Here is a 23290-nt window from a genome sequence, read left to right as displayed (position 1 = left end):
TACCTTCTTCATCTTGCCCCTTCCCCAGGCCCTCAAAAACAGTGCTTTGTTCCCACAGTCTTCCTACGTAAGGCCAGGGACCCAACTATTCTCTCCCACAAGTAACTCATTCATCAAAACCTCTTTCAGACAAGAAAGCCCACAGGTTCTTTGGGGAGCCACAACTCAATTTCTCTGCCCCCTGCCTAGCCTGCTGTGCCATGCTGGTTTCCTAACAGGTTGCTTCATTTTAAGTTAGTTGTGGAAGTGAATTAAGGACTGCTTTTCTCAATAAAGTACACATGTTCTGTTGAGAATAAAAGCATGCAGAGAGTGGATTAATCAGCAACAGATATCTCATTTTAAAGCTCAGAATCATGCCCATATATGATAAATACTAATGCAATTATTTTCCTACCCCAAAAAAAAACCAAAACAGTTAATACCTTTCAGTGCTGTTAGAGCTAGAAGTATTGAGAAAGAAACTTTATGGTGGCTATTTTAACAGATGTATTTATAAATCTGCATTTGATACATCTTAAAGGATGACAGCATCTGACACAAATCATGTGTTATCTTAATGAAATCACTAGATAAAACGTCAGATGAATATATTAAACAGTTGAGATGGCTGACTATATATCAGACTAACTGAAATATTTGTGGTCCTAAGGGGAAACCTAAGCCTAGATGCTCATCAATTCTATCAAGTGACTTCCTGAAATACAGCTAAATTCATGTTACACTGTCCTGGTTTCAGTCAGGATACAGTTAATTTTCTTCCTAGTAGCTGGTATAGTGCTGTGGTTTGGATTTAAAATGAGAACAATGTTTATAAGACACTGAAATTTTGGTTGTTGCCAAGCAATGTTTATACTATGTCACGGACTTTTCAGCAAGGAGGCTGAAGATTCACAAGAAGGTGGGAGGAGGCACAGCTGAGACATCTGACCCCAAGTGACCAAAGGGATATTCCATATCATACGACATCAATGCTCAATATATAAAGCTGGAGGCAGAAAAAGGAAAGAGGGGATGTTCAGAGTGATGGCATCTGTAGTCTTCCCAAGTAACTGTTACATGTGATGGAGCCCTGCTTTCCTGGAGATGGCTGAATACCTGCCTGTCAATGGGAACTAGTGAATCAATTCCTGGTTTGCTTTGCTTTTGTGCATGGATTTTGCTTTATTTATTAAAATGTCTTTATCTCAACCCATGAGTTTTCTCGCTTTTACTCGTCTCGTTCACTCCCCAATCCCACTGGAGGGTGAGCGAGTGGCTGTGTGGCACTTAGGTGCCAGCTGGGGTTAAGCCACGACATACATAAATTTTTAAAAAAATAAAAATTGTCTATGATTTAAACAACTCTATAAACTAACTTTGCAAGTTAGTTTATTTTATATTCCTGTCATTTATGACTACTAATATTGATTTTTTATGTAGAACACCTTACAATTTTCCTAATGTGCAATGCCCCAATAAATCTATTCATGACTGTGCTATAGCAAAAACAATCTTGCTGTCTAACCAACCAGCTTGTTCAACTATACACGTAACAATTTATACTGCAACAAAACAATGATGTAACAGCAAGCGTACAGGCAAAACTCCTAAGAAACACTGCAAAATGTTTTCACACACCTGCATTTTAAAAGGTGTATAAATATAACTCATTACAATAAGAACTCTTACATGTAGTAAATATATCTAAACTAGGCTGTGATTTATATGCCTTTTTTTCCAAAAATAAAAAAATCTTCTTAAAATTATTATCCAGTAAAATGATTTATTGAACAGATTATGACCATCACTTGCAAAGCACATTCTTACTTCTACAGGCTTGTTATGAATTGTTTAGATACTTGGATAGTTAATGTAATATAAATGACTATATAAAGGCAAAAATGCCTTGATTATATGAGAGACATAAGGAACACAAAGATAATGACCATTACTCCAGTTAAATATGATGACATAGAGAACTCTTGCAAGTATTTCAATTGCATACTACATCCACTTTTAACAATTTATTACTGATCAAGTAAAATCAAACCATGTATTCCAAATGTCTCCTGCATCTCTTAATGAAAGAAACTGTCACAGATAAGGCTTTACTAGTCCTTCGTAAACTAAGCTTTATATTACCATACATCAACAGGAGTACACATTTCCTATTCTTTCAAAGTCTCAAATATGACCAACAGAACAACATCCACCTATGGAAAATTTAGAAACCACTGTTACATTCATTATTTTACATTGATTTAATTTAAAAAAATTATTTTATTTGAAAAAATATTTACCATTTAGCATGGAATTTGCATCACAGTATATAAACCTCTCAACTGGTCTTCTGCAGAAGCATCTCTCCTCAATGGCTACTTTACTTGTGAAGGAAAAAAAAAAAAGCTGACCTTGGACCCTGATGTGTCTCTCTCTTACTCAAAAACACTGAAATATTTCTTCCTACAGGAGAGATTAATGGGGAAACAATGCTGTTTCAAGGTAGCATTTATTTTCTAAGTTACCATTGTTTTCAAGGAATTCCAAACCTTCTCAGTGAAGAGCCAGCTAACAATTCTGTGCTTCACACTGATTTCAATTCTAGGTAATTGCAAATTAAAGTTCACTGTTAACTATTTGTGAACTAGCAGAATCTGATTTTTATTACAAAAGATGACTGTGTCTTCATAACAGATGGCCTCATATGAAACTGGCTTATCAGGGAGCAGGTCACTCTGGCTCTTCCTAGATCAATATCAAATTTTGAGTTCATCCTTTTTCCTGAGAACTCTGAAAATAATTCAGCTCAATGGATCACAAACAATTGCCAGAGAGATGAATAAATAATGCATATGTTGTTCTTTGGAGATTCTTCCTTTTGTAGGTTTTTTTCAATTAGCCAATATTGAGACATAAAAAAAATCTGCTCTGTTTGTACAAGCCATATCAGTGAAGAATGCTGGGACACAGCAGTCGAATCAAGTAAAGTATTCACAAACAGGAGTATAAACATTTCTGAAAGAAGCAGGACTAGATAATCTCTTCTTCAAATCAATTGACCTGAATGGCAGAAATAATTTTCAACACTTTGAAATACTCAAAGCATAACAAACTCAGAAACAACTTAATGCCCAGCAGAACCACCATAATATATACTGGCCACCCGAAGCACGACGGGAAAAGTGTTGGCCCAGATACAAAAAAGCACTTAGGCTGTCTAAAGTGAAACTTAAGTGGAACATAGGTACTAAGTACAAGAGTGCAACTTGCAGCCCCCTCTTCACCTCCTACATGTCCAAATGGCTGCAGGTACCTTACTCTTCACTTTTCACATTCCTGAAGCACAGAAATGGTGCCAGGCAAGCCAAACACCCCAGAGCTGCTCTTGTACAAAAGTTCTTTTGGGATTTGCAGACAAGACCTGCTCACCATGCGGCTCTCTGCAGGGCCAGGCAGGCTAAGGGGATGCATTCAGCAAAGCCACAAAAACAAAGCACAGCCCAGTATCCCAGAGAATGGTAAAGGGCTGAGGAAGTGTTGCCATCCATCTTTCTATGACAACCCAGCAATTAGAGCTGGAGAAATGGAAGACATTGTTCCAGCACTGTCTTCGCCCAGAAGGGATGTATGCCTACATTTAAGACACACAGGAGCTGAAGAAACAGACAGGAGTCTCTGTTCCCTAATAACAGTATTTCTGTATTTTATCAAATGAATGTTTATAGCAAAATCAATTCTCTCCTTGTTGATGAAATACCCTTGGCACTTGGCCACTTCTTTTTTTCTTTCTGGCCCCATAAAACTTAAATGCTTGGCTGTGTACTGGCACAGCTCCACTTCAGCCAGACCTACATCCCAGTTAATGACTTTCCCACAGAGGTACCAAATGTGTGATGCGCTCAGGCTGAGAGGCTGAACCTGAGTCCTCGTCTCAAGCAGATACTCCAGCCAGTACAGAAAGAAAAAAGCAAAATCACTTTCTTTTATGACCAGGTTTCAAAAGGAAATATGGAGTCAGTTATGCCTATAAAGAGAAATGGCTCCAGAAGAACTATTAGGTTGCAAATCCCAGTCCCACCCAGGCTTCTAAGGCTGCACAGGAAAAAAAAAAAAATCATGTCACACTTCAGCATTTCTGGAAGTCACTTTGTATCTGTCTAGCCCCTTAGCATGATGGTTGGTTTGAATCCTCTTCTTACACAACTAATTCTACCCACTGACTGGGTAAAGAGCTTAGGTCTCCAACAAATAGATGGGAACTACATTTTGAAAGCTAAAGGTCTGTGCCACACAGGACAGTGCTCAGAACTACTAATTCTACTATGTCTTGTTTCTGATGGGAGCCTTAGTGACTTCCTCAGCTAGCAAGCTGCTAAATTTTCTGTTTAAAGGCTGTATGTATTATTTACTACCCATTTGGCTGGGGTTTAGCTTGTTTTTAGCCTTTTTTTCAGACGGCTTCAAAGTAGGCCAAGACTAGAATCAACTTTATTTTCAATCCAGCGTGCAGAAAAACAAGACAGTATTAGCAAACTGGAGCTGAGAGCATAATTAATGTGACACGTGCTCCCTTCCAATGCAGATTGCTAAGGGAAGCATTTGGGATTGCAACTCAAAACTCTAAGAAGTAATGGCACAGTGCAATACCCCTAAGAAACACTGCAGGCAATACTTTGAAAATCAATCACTCTTTTTCATTCCAAAAAGACATAGAGCATAAGGCTAAATATGATTTTGCATTTCCTTTCCCACACAGAGCATTAAAAAAAAAATAATTCTGGAGAACAGTTTTCCTGTGCAACAATATACACCATACAATATGTATATATTCCACTCTTATCCCTTCCCCTCTGCTGAAAAGTGGTGGGAAAGGGCAACTCAGAAAAAATGTCATCCCATATCTGTCTCCCACTCAGCACACACTAACCCAATTCTCGAAAATATCATCACAGTGTTTCAGCTCATTACATTCGGCCACAGGATGAGAACTGAACTGCACCACTAAATGTGCACAGTTTGTGTTTACCAGCAAGAACACTGTATGTAGTGTTGCTTACAATATACCCTGTAATACGGAAGCATTCTTGTTGGCAGCTTTGACAATTTATCTATTCATGTAAAAGTGAAAGAGAGGCTGCTTTAAAACTGTTGCTCCTTGTTCTAACGGCAAAAGAAGAATATTAAAAACTATCACAGTGAAATCTCTGTTGCCATCAAAAGGTCATTGGTTCAACAGACAAACAACCTAGTGTTAATGATTTAACAAAACATTTTTCACACAGATTACATGCTCATCCATCAATATTTTTCACATCAGAAAAACAAAGATAAATTCCTTTAAAAATGCTAATTACAAAGAATTGTGTGTAAATCAAATACAATGCCTAAGTAATTTGGCTTTTACCTAAAGAAATTGATTAAAAGCACAATTACAAAAGAAAAAAAAAGTTGCCATTGTTTGGAAATAGGGTCATTAATGGGAGAACTGTCCTAAAAAATGAAGAATGTTGTTGTACAATTTGTTCAGCAGCCTCTTGATTAGAATAGAGCTATATGCAGTCAAACATATAAGTCTGGATTCCTTCACTCCCTTGTCCCTTTTTTGAGCATATACATGCATGAGGGAGAGAGGCTTAGAGTTTGATCTTGACTTCATTAAAGTAAATGTCCACCACATTCCTGCCAAGTAGTATTTGAAATAAAATAAACATTACGTATTATTTCAACCATTCTAAATTTGAGATAAATGAAACTCACACAATAACCAAAATACTAAAAAGCAGTTAAGTCTAACTTACTTTGAAAATAATTTTTTCAGCTCAAGAAAAGCATATAAAGATTATCTTGATTCTGAAATTGTCAGCATAATAAAAAAAAAAGCATATACATATATCTACAGTGGAATGTACAGAACCACAAAATGAGAATCTTATTTCTCTCTCTAACTGGAAGCCTCAAAACAAAATATCCCCCACATTTTCTGAAAATAAAAGTATATTTATAAATGTGCGTTAATAACATAATAATCATGCATGCTCCATATCGTTTTAACATTATATTTGCAATATCCATCATTATTTCTGATGTTACAATATACTGTATTGTTTTCAAGTAATTAAAATGTAAATAATTTATCAAACACATACCATCAAAAATGAAAATGATAACAGAAATGTTCTTATGCAGGCTTCAAATATATTTTGCAGATAAAGTGAAAACTTACAAGTTAAACACCAGGAAAACCCATCATCATCAGACAAATGTAGCAGTCTTAGTTGCAACCATGTATGTATTTCTCAATAACTGATGATGAAAACACACTTGTTTATTATGTATGAAATATAAGATTTATGGTGTATTTAACTATCCATTTTATTGCATTTAAGTGCTGGGTTGATGACTGCTGCTATTAAAAACAGTGAGCGTTGAAAATGTTGACAGTTAGGTGAGGTTCTTCTTGCTTTGTTTTAAATGAAGGCTCATCTCATGTAGAGTAGAGCTAAATATAGTCATTCTAACTCTATGTAACGTATGGGTGTCTGATCCAAAAGAATGTTAAATAGGTAGTATAAATTTAAAATCATTCCCTGACATACTGCTTACAAGTGCAGAGAGCAACCAAATAAGGTAATAATACAAAAAGTGATTTCCATATCCCAGTAGATTCAAAGTGAGTGTGAACTGAGCTGTGCATGCTTTTCAGTAGAGGATTTTAATTGTCTGGTGGAAAGATATTGGAATAACACATTTCCATCTGTGATTTTATTTCCCACTTTTGTAATTTGATTGTATCGTTAATGTGGGACTTTTTCGGGAGGTATCACACTGCAATTTCTCTAGAAACTTTTGTCAACATTTGGAGTAAGTTGGTACTCTTGATTTACTAACAGTATGGGGTAACACTAGTCTTGTACAAGTTAACCATCTAAAAACACAGGGCTAGACGTGACTAAGCACTGCCACAATCTACCAATCTGATAAATCTGACCATTTATATTTAAGCAAAATACAGAGGCTGACATCCAGAACAATTTCAGCAGCGGGTTCAATAAGATTTGAACTAGAAGTATCCTTGTACTTTTGTATATTTTTGGATCAACAACTTGTTTCCAGGAATGACAACAAAAGAAAATATTTTATATTTATCTTACAGAAGCCTCCAGCAGATCCCAATCAGGGCTGGAGCTTCTTTGTGCTGTGTACTTTTTTCCCATTCGTGATACATATGGAATGACTGAACATAAACTCACCCATATACAATCATTTGCAGGATTAGCCACAGATGCTATGTTCCCTGCCCTAAAGAGATCAGAATAAAATTCACAGGGGTTTTGTCACTGACCTCTGAAAGACCAGAATGAAGTCAAAGAAATTCTCATCTTACAACTATTTCAAATGCAATAGGAACATGAAGTAGCTGTTGAAACAAAACTTAAATAGAACATGATTTAAACAAATGAAAATGGCCCAGATTGCTCTGATGTTGGGGGAGTGTTCATTTTAAGCTAATTGTATAAACTCTGGGCATTTGCCTGGGCACAGACTCTTCATGATGCTGATTCTACTAAAAAGCTCTTTCCCAACCCATCTCTTTGTTCTGACTTAGCTAATGTATTTATGACACCAGCATTTAAGGATCTGCACAAGATTTATAGGCTACCACAGCATGAACTCTTGCCAGTAAGGTCTTAATTACTTTCAGAAAAATGGGGAAAGTGATGACCATGTTTATTGTTATAACCTTCTTTCTTCTGAACTAATCAAATACAGCTAAAATGATTCACCAGGAAGACAAAATATTCATGAAAGCTATACAAGACAGAAACTATTGAAGGAAGTATCAGAAATCTGCAGCTTTCCCAGTAGCAGAAAAAGCCTGTCGCATTTCTGGGAAAAAAAAAAAAAAAAGAAAAGAAAACAAAATAAAAACTGGCACAGACCAACATTTCTGGCATTTTTAAACGTCTGCAGTGTCACCCAGAAAACAGATAACTACTGTATAGTGTATTAAGATCCTTGGTCCAGCTGGTCCATTTTTTCTAAACTTTAAAAACCATTTCCAAAAATACAAAGCGTTTTTAATGGATTTCAATGGTCTCTTTCTTCTTTTACATAAAATCACTCAGAAGAAGGATGTTTTCTTGAAAACAATCTGCTGTCCAGGTCTACCGTCCCAGGCATGTCCCTTGGAGCCGTTCCCAAACTATCCACAAAGCTCTAGCGTTTCAGCAATGGGAATGACAACTTCTTTTTAATTGTTTGAGATCCTGCAGGCTTCTATCTGAGAACAAAGCGAGCACATAAAGCACATTCTGTGGCCATGATTCAAGTTCCTTTGAAAATAAATGATATATGGAAACAATGATATGTTATATAAAGCAGTCTGACACTGAATGCTCAGCATTACACCAAATCATAGCCAAGTTCATTTCCCACCCATGCAATTGGACATACTAGAAGTGCAATAAAGCTTACATAAAGCAATTTTTTTCATTATGTGAAACATAAAGAATTTGGTTGAAGTTTGAAGGGACTTCACCATGAAGAAAAGATTAAGTCTGTTTAGCAACGGACAAATGAAATAATGAATCCAACACAAAAGTCTATTTGATAGTTGGTAGTGATACATTTTAATAGGGCAAGAACAAGGGAGTATCTAATGAAGTTCAAAAGCAATGTATTTAAGGCTGACAGAAGGAAGTACTCTAACACAATATGTAATTAACCTACAGTCTCATTACCAAAATATTTCATTGAGGTCAAGAGTTTAGTAGGATTCACTAAAAGCATTAGGAATTATAAGTCTAATGAGGACATTCACATACACATCAAACAGAACTTCTGAGGACACAGTATAAAAAGAGAAAGTTTATCGATTGGTTATTCTTTAATTGCCTTTTCTGAAGATTTGATAATCTTATTATACATTCGAGCTGAAATCCTGATTCAACAACAGAGCCACAAACTTTAGTGGAGTAAGATGCTCACCTCTGGCAATGGTAAGGGGCAAAACCTTGGAGAAATTGCACAAATATTCTGATTTACTGCATGTTTATTTAAATTCTTCTAATTAATCCAGTGAAAGCCATAATGTAAATGCATTCAGAGCACTTGAAAACTGCTTAACTACATGTGACCTTGTTAGTAAATCACAGAATTGAGCTAAGTAAATTTAAACACTCTGTAAAATTAAGTTAAATTTGTATATTTATAAAGACACAGTATGTCTTTCACATAACCCTTCAACAGCAGGACTCAGGTAAATCTCTTCCTTCATTTATGCCTTCTTAGTTCTTCTATCTATCCATCTATCAGTTATTAATACTTTTTACAGGCCAAATAGCCCAGCTATAATGTAAACTTGGTGATAGATAATTGATTTTGTAATTTAAAGCAAGGGTTCGAGGTGTTCTCTTTCTTTTTTTCTCTGAGCTGGCATGCATTTCCCAAGCAATATAGAGAACATCACATTTATTAAATTAAGCCTTAGGCTTTCAGAAGACTTTACGAATGGTTATGTTTGTAATCTTCAGTGTTTATTTTACTATGAAACTAACACATTCAGCAATAAGTCAGATTTATTGTGAAAATAAACACATTAGGACCTTATAAATAGCTGTTAGAAAAGTTCCGTATGGTCTGCCAAAAGCCCCAAATGATTGGTTCATGAACTTTTCCTCTCTATGCTCTAATGGCTTGAAAAAATTGTTTATTTTTGACTGGTTATGAATAGATGGGGATTATATTTCATCTACAGTCTCCATTAAAGTATCAGGATTTAGAAAACTTCTTCCAAACTTTTAAGAAACTCACATGAAAAAAATAAAGTGTTGACAGCAGATATGCGTAATGGAATGGCAAAAGTGAGCGTTATTTTAAAGCTTCATTTACACAATGAGTCTCTCAATTTACCTGATTATATCCTCTAAAAAGAAAAAAATAAATTGTTGCTCAAAGATGGTGCAAGACTTCAATGGTGTATCTAAATTGTTGCCTATAGCAATTGCTGCAGCATGTGTTAATGCAGAAAATTGTCTCTGCTGCATCAAGAAGAATCTTATGTTGCCTTATACTTGCAGCAAACATGCTGCAACAAGCACAGGAGTCTTTTGGCGAGAGGCTGGATGCATACCTAGCAGCACATGATCCCTGCATCCCTGCCGCAATTTCCAAACCACTCAGACCTTTTCAGATCTTTCCAGCACACAGTCTTTACACAGAGACCAAGATGCTCCCTCCTAAAATCAGGATGGAGAATTGTTTCTCTAAAATGCAGCCATCTTTCCACAACTGTGCAGAAAGATCAAGGTCCTCATCCTCAAACCATAAGAGAATAGCTGCAAAATTACGTTCCAAGTGTTTCTGTGAGCATGAAACCAGCTGTCACTACTTTAATCAAAAGCATATTTGTGTGGACAACGTATTAGGGAAAGGTTTTTTGGTAGTGCTAGCTAGTATAGTAATAAAAGGGGAGGGCCAGAAAACATTTTGATTTCATGACAAATGGAGGCTTGGTGTTATTCTTCTCATTCAACAACAGAAAAGAAAATCAGTTTCTCAGTGTTTTTGAAGGAAATAGGAGAAATGGACAACAGCTGAGAGCTCAGCAGGCAGGATGTGCCTTGTAATAGGGAAGGGCCACCATTGCCCAGTGTGGAGCAAACATCTGAATGTAGCACTTCCCAGATACTAGGCAAATGCCTTGTCAATTTTTATTGTCAAAATTTTTCCTTTTTGTATGGATAAAATAAACACTCTCTGTATTTGACTGGTTCAACAGAAAACATTGCCAAGTCACTTACCTCAGGTACAGCAGGGAGTCCCAGTGATCCACTGCAATTCCAGCCACCTCTTCCACCGAAAGCGTCACCAATCCATTTATACTAAAAACTTTGGGTTTAAATTAGAGAAAATACCCTTCTTCCAGTGTTGAAAACAGATGTAGGACTCTAATGCCACCTGATATCCATCAGAAACTAGCTGACATTCCAACTATGGAAAAAAAAGTGCAGCAGAATTCCTCTGAAGTGAGCGGAATTACCTCCTCCTAAGTAAAAGAGTCTTTTTTTTGTTTGTTTAGATACTTTTACGTGCTACAGCAGATGTACCACATTTTGTATTAGTTTCTGCTTGAATGAATAATAGAGACGTGAGCACTTGTATAAACAAGGAAAGGTATTTAATGAACATATTGTACATACTAGAGAGACTGCTTTCTGTTGGAAGAGTGTAGAATTCATTCTTCCAAGTGCATGAAAATCCCATATTAATGATGCATGAGTTTTCTATGAACTGGGCCAGGCATAAACTGTCGACTGCATTTAAAACACTGAATCAAACCTCATAATTGCTCATTTCAACATTTAAGAAAAAAAAAAATCCAACCCTGCACAGAAAACAGAAGATGTCTAAAATGACAGTATTATTTTTACATAGTTTTTCATTAGAGATCATTTGTTTGTATTTCTATTCTGAAAATTTGAGCATGTGAGTCCCAGATGAATGTGTTCCTCTAGAACTGCAATTTGTTTCATTGTGTTTTCATTCATTTTCATTCTCTTCATGAGCAACAGTGACATTTGAAAAAACAAAAGAAAAGGACAGAGTAGCTGGAACCTCGTACTTACCGCGTATTTATAGCATTTGGCACACTGGACACAGTTTACCGAAAGATATTATTAGATTTGTCAGTGAGTGTCCTGCTGCTTTTTCAGGACTCTGTGGGTTCTGTCTGTGAAGGCAAGTGTTGAGGCTTTGAATGCCTGGCTGCAGTCAGAGCCTTGAGTGAAGCACTTTGGCTTCCTACGCAACAGGAACATGAGAACTACCAGACAGAGTGAGACTCAAAATCCATCCAGCCAAGAGTCTTGTATCCAACTGTGGCCAGTAGTGGAAACTCATAATAAGCATTTATGAGGAACAGAGTGACGCTTTCCTCATGTAGTCTCCCAGCTTTGAGCTGGGTGCACCACATGAATTTCATCATCATTTAGTCATTGAGAGGACAGTGGCATGCCCTGATACAGGGATTACAGAGACAGCACGCTGACATGATGGAACAGAGCTGGCTGATGCTGATGGCAGGTTGCTATGACTTTTCCTGTGGTCACTGGGAGGTCAGAGGTTGGGCAGCAAGCACAGTAGGTGAGAGCTACGTTGTCTCACCGAAATGGTCATCAGCACTTCAGAACTCCTGCATGTGTGAACTTTTGCAAAGAACTTCTCCAGCTCTGGTGCTTGAGCACCATGTTAATGGATAAGGGAGGCTGTACCAGTTTTGAAGGCAGCAATGGGCTATCAAAAACAGTGACATAAATTTGACTCAGTAGTCTGAGACTAGCAAGTCAAATAGCAGGTGTTGCATGGACAGATATTTGGGTGACAACAGCCTGTGGATTTCAACCGTAGTGAAAGCTGAAGAAATACTAGAATTCCCAGCTGGCACTCCTGAACTGTGCAAGTCTGTTCCAAAGTCTACTCCCACAAAATGGAAATACTTGGGTTAATCAAAAATAATACCACCGATCACCACACAAACTTCCCTTCACACAGGAGCATGTGGAAGGTAGTGCCCCATTCATGCCTTCAATGCACAGCTTTTCTCAAAGGAAAATGGTGACACTGATGCTCGCTCTCTTCTAGTATAGGAAACTCATACCTATTTCCAATCCATAACACGTTAACTGTCATCAGCCTTCCAAATAACCTCCTCAACCAGGTATTTGGTATCCACCTTATAGACTTTTCTTATTCCCTGACACTGAACTTTTCCAATCTAGAATTAAACAGCTCTTCATCAAATTTAGAAACTAGTCACAGCTATATTAGTGGTGCATTCAACAGCCCTTCCTGACTTGCACACAACCACAAACTGAAGTCTTAAGGTTCTAATTGCCTCTGTCATGCCAAAGAGTACAGCTAAAACTGTATGGCTAAAATCAACAATAACTCAGCACTATTTTATTGCCTTTTTTTTTTTAAAAAAAAAAAAAAAAGCAAAGTGTGTGACAAGCAGGTTTACCTCACAGCAGATTCTCCACCAATTGGCTGAACAGCTCCACAGTCAACCAGAGACCCCAGTTCAGCAACACTCCATGATTTCTCTTGCACGGGAATTTCCTGTTTCTTCCTAACCACAGCATTCATTATCTTTGTATAGAGACTTGTGCATCTACTTTAAAATCTATAAATATTAAGTATTTAAACAGCAGCCCTTTAAGGGGTATTACTGTGACCTAGAAACAGAAGCAAATATGTTCATTGTAGTAATTAAAGGGCAGCAAATGATCTTGGTTTAATTCAGATATCTTACTGGAAGGAAGAGGTTTCTGTGCCTCAGTCATGCAGCAGCAATGTCTAGGAAACAAATTGCTAGAGGCCAATTAATTAAACAGTTATGAAGGGACAACATGACCTTTTATTTTCCAAGTATTTAAAATTATTTTTTTAAAAGACTGAATAATAATCTAATTACATACAAATATATATAAAATATGATCAATTATACATGCTTTATGATAACAGAAGAGCAGCAGAAATGCTCTAAATTTTATACTGCTGCCTTACATAGCCATTTATGGGCCCTCATCTGAGAGACCATCATCATTAACTCAATCCAATTTCACATTGATAAAATTGATCCTATTAAAATAAACCTACTGGCACAAAAGGCAACTTTTATTGTTTCTTTCCCATCAGCCATGAGGGAAAGGGGGCTTGTTCTATTTCTGCTTCAATCAATAAGCTTTTAAAATGGTATCCACTGTGTTCCTCACCAACACTGCCCTCTGAAGAACCATTCTGCAGTTTTACTCAACCAGCAAACAAAACAGAGCCAGTAATTTTATTTTACCGCACAGTATTGCATGTTTTTACTGTGCAGCATTCACTTAGACCTCACCACCAGCAGCATTAGCCAGATATAAGTTGTTTATATGCCTTAACATTTTCATAAATAGTGAAAGTAGTAGACTTGTTCTGTTCAAACATACCAGTAATATCAAAACAGATTTTAAAATTCAGTTAGTTAGGAGAGACTGAAGGTTAAATATTGACAAGAAACTGATAAATCAAAATGTTTTCATTGACAATGTCTTGTCTCTATGAGCTCAGCAACAGTAATTCTGCTGTGTTCAAAGCCTTAGCAAACTGCAGATAAGGACAGTATCAGGACCAGAAAGTAGTTTACTCAGCTGCTCCCTTTAGTGGCTCTGCATAAAGAAGTACAATTTACAGCTCAGACTTCTTTTCTAGAATATTATACAATACTGCAGTACATCACTTTCAAGAACCAACTGCCTAAAACAAAAGTCTACACCATCTAACAAATAGAACAGTTTTATATATGCAAAACTTCTTGATTTTACGTAATTTGAAACAACTAAGCAGGCTATTTTACAGTGTAAAACCAGAAATTTACATAGCAAGCTTGCCATACATCTATTGAAAAGTTAGCAGATGTTTTCACAATAAAACTACTAAAAAGTACCAAAAGTATTCAAAGCTTTGTGGTTCCAGGCATTTTTGTAGGCTTACATAAAAGAGAGGGGGTTACGCCCCACAGACTTCTGAAATTTGTACAGATGTTCTTACTTCTGTCTATTTAACCAGGGCATGCCTATTACTTAGCAGAAAAGATAATTTGAGAGAAAGTATTTTCATGCCTTAATCACATTAGCCAAGTTCCAAATGAATTGCTACCTTGAGGCATCACTTTTACTCACAGACAGCAGAGCTGCTCAGTTTTTCTCGCTTTCTTTTTTTAACATGATACAATCGTATGTGTCAAAATGTTAATTTATTAATAAAATTCATAATAAAGTATAAAACACTGATGCTAAATAATTTTTATAAATACATTTCAATCAGTAGAAAGTTAAATACAAAAATGTTAATAGGCAAGAAAGAGTGGATATATGGCATATCTAATGTAACATCCACTGTTTTCACAGATTTTAGGACACAGATATATCACCCTATTCACAGGTATTTATAAACATTACTGCTATTTTCGAACTCCATGGTGTTTCTCTGCTTCTATGTGGACTTAAGAAACTTTTATATTAGTGTACGTTTCAATAGTAGAATGATTATATATCATTTTCTCATTAAAAAGTCTATCATTTTAGACAGTAGAAAGACAGTATTTCTTTGGCCCTCAAAAAAAATGACACCATGAACTGAGTTAACTGGCACATTTAGGTTTCTACTATAACTATTAATCAAAATAAAACACTTGTAAAGGTTTTCTCTATTAACTTCTGTTCAGCTGTGACTGAACATGACTTAGACAAAGCCAAGACATCTGTGGGATTCATTGCAGGAAGCAACACTGCCCTTCATCTTGACCCTTTTTATCTCTGCTTTATTTACAAAAAGAACAAATTTCAAATACAATTAAGTTTTTAGTTTAGAAAAGCCAAAGGCAAATTTTAAATCATAAGTCTAAAATATGTGGTATGGGTGAAACTCTGTGGTAGTGGAAAACTAATATTTAGTCAAGTTTTTAAAAAGAAGCAAATAAAAAGCATGTTACTTAAACTGCTGGAGTGTGTACTTCATATTATCTGAAAACCAAAATGCTGAATGTTATTAAAACCAAGATACAGAAAAAATTTGGAAGGCTGCACAGAGGGAAACTAGCAGCTGCCATTCAGTTTGTCTTTAAATGGGCAGACATGAAATCTTTATGAAAAATGACAGGAGTTAAATCCAAATTTCAAAAAGAGAAGTGGGATGGAAGTGAAGGAAAACTTTTCTAAGTAGATGAAGGTTTAGGAGGAGAAGCTAAATAAGCATTAGCCAGGTAGCATCAGGTTGTCAACTGTGAACAAGTTAAATCAGTGAGATGCAAAAATTCTGAACCACAGTGAAGATGAAAATAGCCTGAAATATTCTATATTGCCATACAGCATAACGAATTTATATCTCTCACTAGCAGGAAATGGGATACAAAGTTGACATCAGGTGTTAAAGGTCAGGAAATACAAATCAGTCTAATAGCACTTTTGTCATATTTTCCATGTTACATACTATCAAGAATTATTTCCCACACAGTTTTTCTCCTTTACTGTAACATTCCATGCATACACAATTTCCTGCCCCAAAATCTAAAATATTGCTTGACCAATGGAAAACCTGGCATCTACAGCACCTTAATAAGATTAGTGTTAGTGAACAGCAAAAAAATAAAATGTTTCAAACTCTTCAAGGTATTGTAAATAGAGAATAGCTCCAGAATAAATTTATAACTCTGTTATAGCTTCAGCGAGAGCTGCCCTCAACACACACATGAGATGCATTGCCACATTGAGTACCATATTTAATGTCTGCTTCTACAAAATTTATTTCTCACTGACTGCTCAGGGAATAGAAATGGTTGTTAAAAATTGCATAAAGATGATAAGAGGAAAACAGAAGGCAAGGAAGAAACATACCAATTATTTTAGCTTGACAGTGTCACTATCCAGAATATTCATCTGTCCAAAATTTTCAGACATTTGAGAGTGCACATAACAGATCTGACATGCCTGAGACACACTGAACCCAGCAGTGCTTGGCTTGCACAGAGGTCAGCACATGCCTGTAAACTTGACCCAGTAGATTTACTGCACATACACAGATCAAAAACAAAGCACATGCCAATCCAGTTCATGGATCCATATTTTTGCCTGAGGTTTTCCAGAAAAAAAAAAAAAGAGCTGTGCAACATGGCTGTAGTAGTGTATCTTTCCCATACTACACACCGAGACTTCGGTGACTGCTAAAGTCTCCCATACAGCTGTCTGACCCCAGTTATGACATCTATGGCAATGATATTTGACATAACAATGAATGTAACTATATTAAATACAGCAGAACTATACTATAAATCAACCTGCATTAGACAAAATACTGACTGGATTTTACATATTGGGGAAAAAAAGCTACAAATCACTTCTTACAATATTTTCTGTTAACATTGATTTAACTTGTAAAAGCAATAATGACCATAAAACAGAAATATATACACTAAATACACTTCCCCTACTATATCTTTTGGAGTTTTAATGTACTAACTTTATTTAAGTGCAGTTACTTTTGGGTTTGTTTTTTTTTAAGTGATCTTGTCTCAAGAGCATGTTTCCACACAAGGTCTTTAAGGGAGTAGTTAACTATGCATCTCCACTGATTTACTACTGTGCTTGCATGCACAGCACACTGAGAAGGCTGCCCACAGCCCTGTTGCTTAACTAGTGACCTACTTGCTCTTCTCACCTTTGGGTTAACTGAGAAAAAATTATAGTTACACAGTCATGAAGATTCAAGGCTAACTATGATTTTGCATTAAGCAGCTGAAACACTTCAGCAAACATATGAAACTCTTCTATTTTTAAACTTTCAGTCTTACACTGTGTGACAGCCCAGAGGCAGTAAAATCTGCAAAATTGTATACAAATTTTTTGACATCACCGGAAAGTCCTTTCTGTATGAAAAAATAGAGATGCAAAATGTGAAATATTGTAAAAGTAAATTGAAGCTTGATCTCAGTAGGGGATTTTCTGGGCAAACATTCATTATAACTGAAAGGCTTGCTATCAAACAATATCATCTCTAAGAAAAGATGAGCTTGAAGAGCTTCCCACATCTAACCACCGTGGGTCATTAAATTCAGTAGAATCTCTAATGCAGGGCAAAGGGAACCGCAGAGTTTACATGATAGGAAAGTTTGGTTAATAAGTGAGATAATGGGTAGCTAATACAGAGAAATCCAATTCCATCAAGTTAGAAGACTTTGCTACTCAGATGTCTTTGAAACGTCCTTGCCAGTACTGTGATATTCAGAAAGACTGAAGAGCCTCCATGCAGTACTGTACTCATCCTTCTGTGTTATTTACTTTACTGTCACTCACCTGAAAATTTGCTGTCTCTGAATCATATTTCTGAGTGCTGCCAGGTCCAGCAGAGATTCAGCACACATGAAACTGTGATGCTGCTTCTGAATTCAGAGCTGTCAAAGCCATATAGCCACACTCATGCACTGCTCTGCTTGAACTAATTCATATTGTAGAAATAATCTGAAACTCAGATTATCTACTCATGGACAAACAAAAGCTGTTCATATTTAAAGAGAGGAGCATTTCCAGGGATCTGTAAAGTATTCTGCAGGAGTCCCAAAGAAGGAAAAAGGAGCTTAACTGACAAAATTCTCACCAAAAAAGAGCTGAAATGGAAGGGCTAAAAGACAGAAACAACTATTTTCTCATCCACTTAAACCATTACACATAAGACTCTACTCCAAGGAACAAGGTGATTGCTACACTGTCACACAGCTTTATTACAGTAGCATGGCACCTAACTTAAAGCAATACTTGGTGCCTTTTTTTTTTTTTCTACATAGGCTTTTGAAAAGCCTCAATCACTTTCCCTAAAATGACTTCTTTTTCTTAGAGAGAATTTTTTCAAGTGATGAAAGTACACCAATTTAGAAAAAGAGTTAGTTATTTAGGGAACAGAAGGTAGGGGATTTCCCCCCACACCACTGGATAATATGGCAGATTTCACAAATTGAGGAAATGAGCATAAAATTCAATCTGTTTTCTCATATAAAATACTTTAATGATACATTAACTTATATAACCAAGACTGTCTCGATAAACTTTCCAATTACATGTTTGAAGTATTCTTTAACATTGACATCATTGATACCGATGAAAATTAATGGGAATTCCACAATGTTCTTTAGTGCATCAATGGAACATTCCCCCAGCAAACTATTAAGGAGTACCTATATTTAGCAATTATATTAAAGAAAATTGTTAGAAAAAAGCTGGAAGTTCAGCAGCCCTTATTAATACTAGAAGTTCAGTTCCTCTATTGTTCTTTAAAGGTCTTGCAGAAGAAAGGCAAAGGAAATTTTTTTATTTCTTAACATGGCAACTGTAACTCTGATTTGAAATACAGGAAAGTTTACTATAACCAAAGCGCAATCAGCAAAAGAACAGATGATATACAGTGCTTCAGTGAATAATGCTTTTCTGTGGTATGGCTGGAGTGGAAGAATCTTTCAGTAACTTTAACTAAAACTCAATCTGGATTACATTCATCACCCTGTTAACCACTATAGGAAAACAGGCACACACTTGTTCAGGTCAGAGGTTCTGCCTAGAGACCTTTTCCTTCTTTTTCTTTCATAATCTAGGAAAGATTCTGTTTTCCATTATTTCCAAAATAAATTTGACCAGTAAAACAACAGAACACTGGGCAAAAGACCCTGTAGTGCAAAATCTATCCAAAGTGGTAACTTCAACAATATGTGAAGTAATACTAGCAGATTTTCCCCATATTCAACTGTAAAAGGTTTGGTGTTCTGCCATCAGTCACTTCTCCCCTGGGACTTCAGTAAGAAGGTGAACCCGTTGAGGGGTGCTGGGAGTACAAAGAAGGTACTCACACACTTTTCCATACCCTGTGTTCCCATGTGCCTCCCCAGATACATTCTTTTGTGAGTCTGTATATATACAAATATATACATATAGCTAGCTAGGACTACTTTAAAATTTCTCACTTAGACAAAGCACTCTTGCCCAAGTGGTACACAGCTGCTTCAGTCATTCAGAATATTTTGCAGGAGGCTTATTTCACATACAAGTGGACATCTTCCCTGAGGTCTGCTATAAAAATTAGACTATGAGTACAAATAAAGAGAATTTTATTGCCTTATGTTCCAAGAGTTTCCTTGTGAGAAAATGTACAATAAAAACAACAAAATAGCCCAACAATAATACCACTTCTAGTGTATGTATTTCTGGGAATTGTATTGCAAGCTTAAAAATGAACAGTTTGTCAATGGAAATCTTGCTTCTTTTGGGAAATCAGGGAAAGGGAAAAGGTAGATAAACCCATAGTCTCATATGCATCTACAGACATTTTTATATTTACATATTGCATTATGTATATTACATTATATATAATTCACATAATGCATTCTATTAACAAATTATTTATATCACTGTAATATATGCATAGCTGAAAGCTGTAGCCAAGAGTTCTTAGTGTTCGTATAATCAGAATCTATGTAATAACTTTTTAAAACATCTCTGCTTGCAGTGTTTTGAACAGCTGCTTGAATGGGAAAATATGTCACTTCCTGCTACAGTGGTCCATTTTAATTCACAAATTCCTGATTTTGTTTCCTTGAACTCAGACCACCACAACTACACTTAAAAAAAAAATAATAAAAAAAAGCTGGAGCTAATTAGTTTTTAAAACAGAGACTTATTTTAATTACCACCTTATAAAACTGCATTTTAATGTGAGAATATATGCAGATGAGAAATTATTTAGGTCAGTTAACTGTCCAAATACCTTTCTGCAAAAACAACAAACGTGCTGAATATCATACCAATTAATTTCAACATAGCTGTGTGTCTCATAACTAACAAAAGAAAAAAAAAATCAGATTTAAAGCCACCCACCAAGCTGAAAATATTTAGAGTTACAACTGTAGCACACTTTAACAAAGGATTTCACGAGCTTTATATTCTTATTGCAGACAGCTCGTACATTAAACATTTGATGATGTGAGAAAAACAGAACACACTATGCGCAAAAACCTTCTGTCTAGCGTAGCAACTAAAATAAATATTTCATTGAAAAACCTTCAAACCTGTAAGCGAAGCTACTTTTATTACTTACACAGTATCAGCTTTATCTTCTGGGTGGCCAAGTATGCACTAGGCAAAAGAAAATGAAGAAGTTTTGAAAAGCAAAGAAACTTTCTCATTCCTTTGTGCTGGACTACTTGGTATACTAAGCCTTTTCTGAAAATCTGGGTTATACTTCATTATCTTGTAAAATACTGCATCATGCACACACCCGGCACAAGACACACCTAAGAGGGTTTGTCACACACCAAACTCTCTGGCATTTCAAAACATTTAAAAGGCAACCTACTGACATATGACAAACTTCCACAGACAGGAGCAGCTGCATGGCCTGGTGCTGTTGCCACTATTAACCTCAGTTCCAACTTGACGGCTGAATTAAGTTGTCTGCCAGCAGTTCCAGATGGCATAATACATTACTATGTAGTGTCATGCTGCTTAGCTATGGTCAGTGTTGTGACATGCTGAGCTCCATGTGTTTATCCTCTTTTTACAGATAAAGCTTAAATGCTGGAGCTTCATGTAAAGCACCAATTTCTTTAAGTCATAGACAATCCAAGGCTTATCAGTTCTAGTTTTATATAAATTTAATCAAAATAACCTATAAACAAATTATCTCATCTCTGCACACATGGCAAGACTTGGGAAAAGGATGGTCCAAAGACACGGCTAAATGGCATCTTGAGGGCAAATAGAGTGTAATATCTTTATATTTCCTAGCTTTCAGATTGCTGCAAGAGCTGAAATAGTCCCTGGAATATCAGTAAAAACTCAGGCTAACCTCTCACAAGCTATTTTTGGATGGCACTTAATCTCGATTCCACAAAGATGTACAACCCCATTCCAGCTCTAGCCTCCATGTTTCCTGGATTCTGTGTAAGTGTTATTCGAAGACACATTTGCAGGATAACGAAAAAAATATATGCTTGTGTCTGACCAAATTATATGTAAAGTAACAAAATTTATAACTTTACTAATACATACCCTTTCAAAGCAAAGATGCCCAATTTACTGGCTGCAGGCACAAGCAATCTGCCTTGGTGTCCTGTTTTCTGAGGTGGGCACTCACGCAGGGGTCAGGCTGCAAACCTTCTCATCCCATAGTCACAATAAACAAAAAACAACCTGCTTCCCCCCATTACCATTTAATAGATATCTGCTGTACCAGAAATTGGAGAACCACAGAGTGTTCATAAGCTGTATTGCTCTGAATATTATATTTATTTCTAACACACTAAATTTGAAACTGTATACTTCTATGGCTTCAAACAGATTTCAGAATCTGATTTTAAGAATAGTGATGGAGGAGCAATTCCATTGTCAAGGCTCATTTTGAGACTCTGGGAAAACTTCACAGTGGTATGTTGACAAACGACTTGTTATTTGAGAAACTATTTCTTGTCCTCTCCATAAGCTTAAGGGGGTCTTTTTACATTTAATTGTATTATATTTCCAACTTCACAAACATGATTATGTGTGTTACTGGGAAGCCTTATTTAGAACAAAACCCCCCCACAAACTACAAGATGTTTCTTGTTCCATTTCAAAGTGTATTAATGCCTCTATTCAGTTTCCCTTCCTTAGAAATAGAAACATATTTTAAGGTGAAAAACTCTTTAAAATTAAGACAATGAAGCAAGGACAATCTTCCTGAGCAAAACAAATTAATAAAATGGAAGGGACTTTATACAGTCCCTATGGTTGTTGATTGCATTTACCACATAGTTCTGAAAACAAGAAAGGTAATCCTTTCATCAATATTATACTAAACTCACAACTAAGCCATGTTTAGTAGGTTCTGAGATTTTCCTGCAAAAGTAGCTTTCTACTCATACACTATTTTTAATGGCATTGACCTTCATTAATTTCAATGGTGAATCAAAACAAGGAAGCTGTTAGCCGTGGTCCCATGTGGAGTCAATGAGAAGCATCCTCACCTCAGCCGTGCCGCTGGCCTCTCCGGACGTGACTGGACTTGCTGCTTTTACCTGCTCTGAGACTGGGCACACTTTTTCCCCCATCTCTAATTACAGCAACCACTATAATTAAACACTATAACATTACTGACTAGCTGCACCACAACACAGTGCTTGATCACATTTTAAATGTTACCTTCTTTGCAGTTACAATAATTCTCACTGAGCTGTTCCTCAACCTGTATCAAAAGCTTAGAGAATAATGAAGAGACAAACTCTTTATACGCTTTTCTGAAATCAAAACAAGTTTTAAATGTAGGGGTGGGTTTTTTTGTTGTGTGGAGCTTTTTTGGGGAGGAAAGCAGCTATGTCTTTCAATTAATGTGAATGAGATTCTTTCCCAAGCAAGCAAAATGTGTAAGGAATGCAGAACCAAGCCCTTGAGGTATTTGGGGGATGGTGACAGAAACAAAATTAAAAGTGACTGAGGTGCCTCTGTTAAAACTGTCAATTTTTTATGCACATGAACATTTCCTCGTTAAAGATTCATAAAGATTTCATAGTTTTAATGCACATGTGGCCAGTGTCACAGTTCAATAGCCAGAAGTCTTAAAAAAAATTTTAAAAAAAATTTTAAAAAGATACTTTCATGATTTTTAATGGGCTCCCTTTCCAAGGGAGATAGACACCTCCTTTTTTAAACACCAGAGTACAACTGCTGCAAAAGCCTGCCATCCTAAGAAAGGT

The 23290-nt window shown here is 36.3% G+C and overlaps 1 protein-coding gene across 4 annotated transcripts in view; it reads right to left on the bottom strand.

Moving 5' to 3' along the window:
• Nucleotides 1–23290, bottom strand: part of LOC102095037 (adhesion G protein-coupled receptor A3) — a 274552-nt gene that overhangs the window by 188671 nt on the left and 62591 nt on the right. The window contains exon 1 of one of the 4 annotated variants that reach the window (XM_065067264.1): nucleotides 20659–20691. The exons of the other annotated variants lie outside the window; for them this stretch is intronic. The gene's annotated coding sequence lies outside the window, so the exon portion shown is untranslated. Of the gene's footprint in view, nucleotides 1–20658; nucleotides 20692–23290 lie in introns of those variants that run through there. 4 annotated transcript variants of the gene reach the window in all.

This window comes from Columba livia, chromosome 6 (assembly GCF_036013475.1).
Source record: "Columba livia isolate bColLiv1 breed racing homer chromosome 6, bColLiv1.pat.W.v2, whole genome shotgun sequence".
NCBI classification, from domain to species: Eukaryota; Metazoa; Chordata; class Aves; order Columbiformes; family Columbidae; genus Columba; species Columba livia.
Note: the sequence above shows the minus strand (reverse complement) of the source record. Positions and strands in the feature narration are given on the sequence as shown.